The sequence below is a fragment of the Alosa pseudoharengus genome, unplaced genomic scaffold (genome assembly GCF_046254945.1).
Source record: "Alosa pseudoharengus isolate Yale_2024_CS ecotype anadromous, Long Island Sound unplaced genomic scaffold, YU_APseudo_1.1 YU_APseudo_1.1_scf_7, whole genome shotgun sequence".
NCBI classification, from domain to species: Eukaryota; Metazoa; Chordata; class Actinopteri; order Clupeiformes; family Clupeidae; genus Alosa; species Alosa pseudoharengus.
The window spans coordinates 19,228,568-19,237,222 of record NW_027468859.1 but is presented as its reverse complement, the minus strand read 5'-3'; positions in this window follow the sequence as shown (position 1 = coordinate 19,237,222).

Sequence of the window (8,655 nt, the reverse complement as noted above, 5' to 3'; positions counted from 1 at the left end):
ACAGCTCTGACTGAAGTCGTTGAGTCGGTTCCTGGGAACAAAAGGAGTGTGTGTGTGTGTGTGTGTGTGTGTGTGTGTGTATGATCATGTGATACTGAAAGTCACTTGAGGGTTTAAGAGAAAATATGCTTAATTTTAAAATTATAAAAGTGTATTGCATCGTGGTTGGAGAGAGAGAGATGGCCTGACTGCTGTGCTAAAGAGAGAGAGAGAGAGAGAGAGAGAGATGGCCTGACTGCTGTGCTAAGAGAGAGAGAGAGAGAGGGAGAGAGAGAGAGAGATGGCCTGACTGCTGTGCTAAAGAGAGCCCTAACTGAGTGGAAATCTGCTGGAGAGGGCAGCTGGAGCAGGAGAGCAGGAAGCCTATTTGGGGGCTGAGTGGTGCTGCTGGGGGTGATGGTGGGCCTGATGTCGGGGATGATGTCCGGATTGGCTCCGACCACCACTTTGACCCTGGAGCTCCATGGAGGTTTTGGGGGGCGTGGGTGATAAGGACATGAGCCTGCAGGGCTAAGCTTGAGTCTGTGCTGCTCCCTACACATCCTCCCTGGCCTGTCCTGTCCTGTCCTGTCTTGTCCTGTCTGTCAGTGTCCCAGGGTTGAGGTGACCCATTTGTGCAGGAGCAGATGGCTGGCACTACTGGCCAAATGGGCAGAGGCCAGATGAGCTGACTCGAGCCTCCAGCTGCACAGCTGCAAACAGTCCTGCCGGACTGCTACTGTGTGTGTGTGTGTGTGTGTGTGTGTGTGTGTGTGTGTATTTGTGTCTGTGTATATGTGTGTGTGTGTGTATTTGTGTCTGTGTGTGTGTGTGAGTATGTATTTGTGTCTGTGTATGCATGTATGTCTGTGTGTGTGTGTGTCTGTGTATGCCATGTGTGTGTGTGTGTGTGTCTGTGTATGCCGTTTGTGTGTGTGTTTGTGTTTGTGTGTGTGTGTGTGTTTCTAGTACGAGTAACATTGCTATTTGTACAACCCAACACGGTGCCTTTGAGAAGTTTACAGCAGGAAAAGCTGGGAAAAATAATAGTTTGGAAAAAAAGGTAAAAAGGTGGTGTCTGCCAGCTTGCATCTGTATTCACTTATGACTGTGAACAAGCTCATCGGGATTTGAAGATGCTGTTACTTCACTCAAGGCTTAGCCCAAGGATGTGTTCTGACCGTGCCACAGTCCATATCAAGTGGAAAGAAAAAGCAATTTCATATGTTTCAATTGCATCTGTGCAATCACAGGAAACCACTGCTTACAGTGGGACGAATAACCAGCAATCACTGTTCTGTCAAGAGCGGCTTTGAAATGCACCAGAATGTGGGAGAAGGAAGCACAAAGCCTGTGTGTCGCCGGACAAACAACAGAGAATGAACCTTCTGTCAGACACTTCCCACTCAGAATGAGGCCTTTGTCCCCCGAGATTACTCGTAAAAATGGCAACAGAAAACCTGCAGAATAGTCCATAACCACAGGGGGCAAATGGAAAACATATTTGTTTTTGATCATCGGTGATGACTTTGATATAGAGTGCATATGACCTCTGTCTTGGGTAAAAAATGAATTTGTCATCATTGATACATTATCAGTATTACCAGGGCCGTGTGTGTGCGTGTGCGCATGCATGTGCGCGCTGGTGTCTATTGTACTGAACAGTGTACGGTGGGTAACTTTGTGTATGTGTGTGTGTGTGTAGGTGCTGCATTTGCTCGCCACTGTAGACAATGGATTGGACTGGACAGTGTGTCAGTGCATGGTTAGTAGCTTTGGAATTGTGAGTGTGTGTGTGTGTGTATGAGAGTGCGTATGTATATATGTGCATGAGTCTGTGCTTCTTGTATGCATGTGTGTGTGTGCATGCATGCATGTGTAGAGGTGTGTTGTTCTGCATGCATGTGTGTGTGTGTGTGTGTGTGTTGGATGTGCATGCCACTGTACATGATGGATTGAAGGGACAAGTGGACCAGCCACAAAGAGAAAACAGTCATGTGAAGTGTGTCATCTTGATCAAGGGAGGCCATTACTTGTCCAATTTGCATCCAGCCATAGACACTGCATGAGGAACATGAGATATGATGGCTGATGTAAGCGTGTGTAGGACAGGCCATGAATCTCACAACGCCGCCATGAATCACAATTCTGCTAGTTTAGATCAAACTGACATAACCTTGAAGTGGAAAAAATAAAACATAAAACATATAGGGATCTGTCTTGATTGATGACATTGTGATATATGTGTGCATATATTGGTGGTTGTATGCGTGCATTCTAGCATATAATCAGGTTCTGAAATGAAAGATTAGGCATATCTGGGAGAGTGAGGTTTTTTTGTGGACGTCTTTCAAGTTTTATCAGGTAGTTGAACAAAGCAGGTGCTAAATGGGGTTTTACAAACATATTACACACTGTTATCATGCAAATCCAACTTCAAAAGAAAGGAAGTAATGATTGTGCAAAGACCAGAACTATTGAGATCAGTGGGATTTAAAATGCATGTAAATGTATGCAAATTAAAAATCTAAACATCTGGGAGAGATGACAGAGCAAAATCAGACAACAGAGGGGAAAATGAGAAGGGAAAAGAGCAAGAGAAAGAGAGAGAGAGAATTGCTGCTGTGATTATTTTCTGAGAGAGAGAGAAAAAGAGAGAGAATTGCTGCTGTGATTATTTTCTGAGAGAGAGAGAAAAAGAGAGAGAATTGCTGCTGTGATTATTTTCTAAATGGAAACTGAGATCTCATTTACCTTCTAAAGCATCTGGGCAGCCCTGGCACCATGCCATCGAGAAACTGTTTTTGCCCATTTGGACGGAATTTAAAAAATACGAAGATGGAAGAATTTAGGATTCATACCTTAGAGATGATAACAGAAAGGAGCAGAAATTAGATAGACAGTTGTCTCTCCAAGGACCAATAGAAACATGTTAGCATATCAATGACAAACTCACATATAAGAGGATCTTCACCTCCCAGGCACTTTGAAAAGACTTGAGATTAGGGCTTCAGCACGATCATCCATCATGTACAATCTCCCAGTAGTAGCAAGGTAGGATGTGTAATTTCCCCTATTCTGATAAGCCTAATGTATCATGCTATGACTCAATTACAAAAGGCTGTAAAAGCTATTATTAGAAATCCTCTGATCCGATATCAGCTTTTCTGACTTGACCTCTGACCTCTGCCTTCACAATAAAAACTCAGCAGTTGACCTCTGAACTTATGATTGGATGTACAAATCCAGCCCATTTCTCTTCGCTGTCTGTTTACTTTGGACCGACTCTGAGCAGCATGAAGTCATATGCACCTTTTTCCACAGCAACCAGTTTTGCCATGATATATATGGCAGACACAGGTGTTACTAATGACGTGACACTTCATTAATGTAATTAGTAACACCTGTGCTTGCCCCACTATTTCATGTCAAAATGGCCGCTGTGAAAAAGGTCTATTGAGAAGCAGTCTTACATACAGCACAGCCTCACAGCAGCAGTCCTAAATCATTACTCTACCCCACGTGTAGCAGGAGACTGTCAATATCACTCAAATTGCGACTTCAACAGTGTTTTTGTCATAATATAAGTGACTACCTTCTATTCTAACATTAATGTTTTTTTTAGCTGTCTTTTCTTTTCAGCTGTTATAAATGTTGAGTCTGTGGATATAATAATGGTTTATTGCTTTGGGATGAAGATCAGTGTGTCAAAATAATACATTTGTCGTCATTTTGAACCAGAGGCCTCATGATATCAGTAATATAAAACAGTCAACACATGTATTTCACCGAGAATATTGTCCATGAGAACATAAAACCAGCCATGCAATGAATCAATGTGGCAGTTCTCTTGGGATCGCTCTTTCATGGTGTCTTAGGATATTCCGACTTGTTTCACTGGGATGGACCTTATTCACAGCAGCCATTTTGACATGATATATATGGCAGGCCCAGGTGTTACTAATGAAATTAATTAAGGTTCTGATTGTTCTACACTTAAGCACTCCGCACATACTGTAGGCACCAATATGAGTGTGGCACACTCCACTTTCGACAATTTATGACATTAGATTCCATTGTTGTAAATACAACTCCGCACACCAGCGTCGCACTTTGCCGGCGCCATGTAGATTACCATTCAGTTCTATTTTGTCGTCGCCTCTCAATAAAATCCATTGTTTATCCAATGCTTGCCAGTTCACATTTTTAGCGCTGATGTGCGCGGCGTGTGACAGCGCACTTATGTCGGCGCCTTTTTGCGGAGCGCTTTAAAATGAACAGAGATTTCATTAACATAATTGCGTGTCACCTGTGCGTGTCATGTTAGTTTGTGTCAAAATAGCTGATGTGTGCTGCCCCCTACTGGTGAACATCGGTGCTGATGACAGAGCATAATGGGATGGGGGTGTGTGTGGGGGGGTCAAGTAGCAGAGCACTCATCAGCTAAGAGGGAACTCAAGTTCTGGCGTGGAGTCTGACAAATACTTAAGCAGCCCATTAACTTAAGTGCCTGGGCGGATGCCATGTTTGTTTGTGTTTGCCTTGTGCCAAGCGGTTGCAGCAACATCAGTGAAGGCAGAGAGAGAGAGAGAGAGGGATGTTGGGTTGCTGTTGACTACAAGTGCAGATTAGTGTACAGCACTGAACATAACATACTGTAGTGCTCACTGCACCAACACCAACGCAGGCGGAGGGAGGAGTTGGAGAAAGTTAAAGTTGAAGGGGTATGCCTCAAAGGGGCGTTGAGTTTGAATGTTTTAGCCTACTCAACTTCTTCAGCACCATCTGATGCCATTTCTCATAACATGATGCTGAAGAAGCGACTAAGGTGGTGTGTGTGTGTGTGTGGTGGGGGTGGGGGGGTATGGGGCACACACACACATCAAATGTCCTCATTGTGGATAATGTTTATGTATGTGCAGTTGTGCATGCTTGTATATATATACATGTGTGTGGCTGTGCATCTAGTGTGTGTACTTGTAGAGTATGTTTGTATGACAGCTGCACAGCTGAATGCTAGGATGCAGACCCAGATCAATGGATCCATCCTGTTGTGTCACCATGTATTAATGGAGCCTTAACTGAACGCTTTAGCAATGAGCTTGTGTTAAAGGAACACACAAGCATTTTGGGAAATTAGAGTATTTGTAAATAGGAAAATGTTAGAGTTCTTATTTTTGGGAGCTTTAGGCTAAATTGGTTCCAACCACCTCAATGAGCTATGCTTAGCTAGGCTAACGGTGGGTGTGTCAGACTTAGTTACAGCACGCACAGAGACGAGAAGGGTATGTATTATGTCATCTAACTCTGGGGGAGAGGGGAAAATAAACGAATTACCCAAAATGTTGCGGTGTTCCATTAAACAATGCCTTGGCCCAGGCATACAGGGAAGTACACTCCCACACATCAGAGCAAGCTTTTGTTCAATGACGCAAATGTCCATTTTTGCGTTCTGGAGTGCTGGAGCAGATGTATGGGGTCTGATAGTCAGTGTGCTGTTGAAGCGGCCATATGTGGGGAAGTGTGCTTAAAAATACAGAGCTGAAAACTGCAAACATCTGTTAATATACAGTATATTGAGTTCTTTGTTGTTTACAACCAACCCTAGGTTGAAAACATGCATGTGACGTGTTGATGTACAGTATGAGCAGATGATAGATAGATAGATACTTTATTGATCCCCAAGGGGAAATTCAGGGGGTCTCAGTAGCATACACAGACATCACACACAACATGCACTTACAGCAGAAATGGTAAATATAAGTATAAGTATAAACATATAACCAAACTCCACTGTACAATAGAGACAGTAGGAGATAAGAAAAACTAACAAAACTAAATACTAAATATACTATATAAATTAAATGTAAAAAATCCAGTGTGCTTGAGGGTGATCAAGCATGAGACACTTGTAGTGACAGGGCCTGTAGTTCTGTGTGCATGGTGAGGTGCTCAAGAGAGTGAGTGTCATGGTGAAGGTGCAAAAGTAGTTCAACAGTAGTCCTGTAGTTCTGTGTGTATGGTAAGGGGCTCAAGAGAGTGAGTGTCATGGTGAAGGTGCAAAAAGTAGTCCAACATTAGTCTAACAGTGCAACAGTGCAATAATAATAATAATAATAATAAGCAATGATTTTATAAAAACAAATTACAAGCAATGATTTTATAAAAACAAATTACACCCCCAAATTCCTTGATGTAGTGAAAATGCACCACTGTTTGTATGCGAGGCACTCGAGTCCAACAATATACTAACATCCATAGGTATAATACAGTATATTCATGACAAATATGATTTACATATAAATGTGTTCACACATCACAAACACTCCTACACACACACACACACACACACACAAGATGACAGTTAAAGGTGTGTATAAGGTGTGTGTGAGTCAGCTGTCTGAACTGTCTGGATGGAGCATCATCTTTGACATGGGCCTGCTTACTGAGGGTTTTTGAATTTGTTCTTGGGAATGATACACAGAGAAATGCTGACAAGTGTCTGTCTCTTCTCTCTCTCTTTCTCTCTCTCTCTCTTTCTGTCTCTCTCTCTATCTCTCTCTTCCTCTCTCTCTCTCTTTCTGTGTGTGTGTTTGTGTAGGAGAGGGATATATTTTATATATATTAAACGAGAGAAAGTGAGAGAGACTGAAAGCATCAGCACACAGTCTGAGCATGTAACCGGAGAGGAGTTCTCTTAGCAGGCCAAGAGTGTGGGCACATTGCCTTAGGCGCTGTATTTGGTACAGAGGTCAATTATTTCTAATAATAAATTTTATGGACTCTTAAATGGAGTACTGCAACTGATTGTAAAACCCTTCATCTTTTGAACACATCAGTCATTTTTACACCCACATTTTTTATCTTAAGATCTTGCTAGTGTGAGTGTGTGTGTGTGTGTGTGTGTGTGTGTGTGTGTGTGTGTGTGTGTGTGTGTGTGTGTGTGTGTGTGTGTGACAGAGAGGGAGAGAGAGAGAGAGAGAGAGAATATGTGTATTATCATTTTTTATGCTGAACCCCAATTGTAGGCACATTCTGGGTCCCAACCAACCCAATGCTCTTATCACTTTGCTCTTATCACTTTGGTCTTAATGAGCAACACACTGACAAGAGATAGCCACCAAGTGACAATTCAGAGGGCTTAACACAAAACCTTAAGGTCTCTCTTTTCTGTTCAATTACCCTATGAGTCTCTGATTGTAGCTCCATTATCTAAAGAGGATCCCTCACAATTACACAGATTCAGATAGAAGATTAAGGATAGAATTATCCTTAAATACTAATGGATTCAGGGTGCTTGGTCTCCTTCAATTGACTGATTTGCCACGCTGTTCTTCATTTGTTTTTTGGTGTTTTCTGTTTGCTTTGATATGCTTTTCCAGCTTGCTTGTTATTGTTGTTGATGTTAATGAGTTTGGAAAACTTCAAGTGGAAGGAGACGGAACTCATTAAAAGAAAAAAAAAAAAGAAAAAAAAACACACACAACAGCTGTGTAATCACCAATAAGATTTTCTTTAAAAAGAACTAATTTGATGTGTTATGTTTTTTTGTGTGTGCTTTTAGTTGTAATAAGCATGACGAAAGGCAGACTTTAAGGAGGCTAAATGGAAGTGCTTGTTAAGATTCAACCTTGTTTAAAGAGTTAAAGGAAACACCAAAAAAAAACACCACAGACACAGCCCTTACTGTAGGTCTATGGGGAAAACATTAGCATCCTTTTTTACAGCATAATTATGCTCGCTTGCTCACTGAAGTGTCTCACCCTTCCCTCCTCTTCTCTCCCCTCCTCTTCATCTAGGGTTGCCAACTTCCTCAACCCCAAATGAGGGACACTTCACTTCCAATGTGGGACCCCCCCCCCCCCAAAAAAAAAAAAAAAATATATATATATATATATATACAGTATATATATATTTTTTTGAATGCTAATCAAATGGTGATAATGACACTTCTTAAGAAATACTACCGATTTGATGCTGATGGTGGACTGTCACTTTAAGAGCATTGTCTATGCATAATATTTTGCCAGCTCCATTCAAATATAGCCTATGGCTAGTCGTCCACAAACTCTAACATTGTTTGTGCCACATTTAGGCATATAGCACAATATTAACAATGATAAGTATATTAAGTTGGTATAAACAACCTTCATTCCTGTGGAAATAGAAGCATGTAATGATGCTAGCTTGATATTTTCTGTTTGCAATTAAAATTGAATTATGAACCGATAGCCACCTATCTGAGTGGAAAGTGTTTCAATTGGCATAGCCTATTCATGTAAATGCTTAGTTTAAGGGAAACGGATTATTGAAGACTTCAAGACTCACCAATTCAATTCCATTACACAAGGGCAGAGACCACTCTTCATATTCTATCACAGTCCAAATAACAGTGCCTGCAGCCTATGTCATAGTGCCCTCACATTTTATAAATGGTCAGTAGGCTATAGCCTAGTGTTAACCGGATAACTCCGCAATCTCCTTGCATTGTTTTTGTTGTTCTCATGATTTCCTTTTAAAAGTGTCTTATATTAAAAAGATGAAATCAATTACCAACAATGACAAGCCAGCTAGAAACTTCCACCCTCTCTCCCTCTCGTTCGCAATTAAAACGAGTAGCATAACGTTCAAGTTAGATCTGGTGCATAGGCTAACAAAGACTGAGAGGACCCAAAA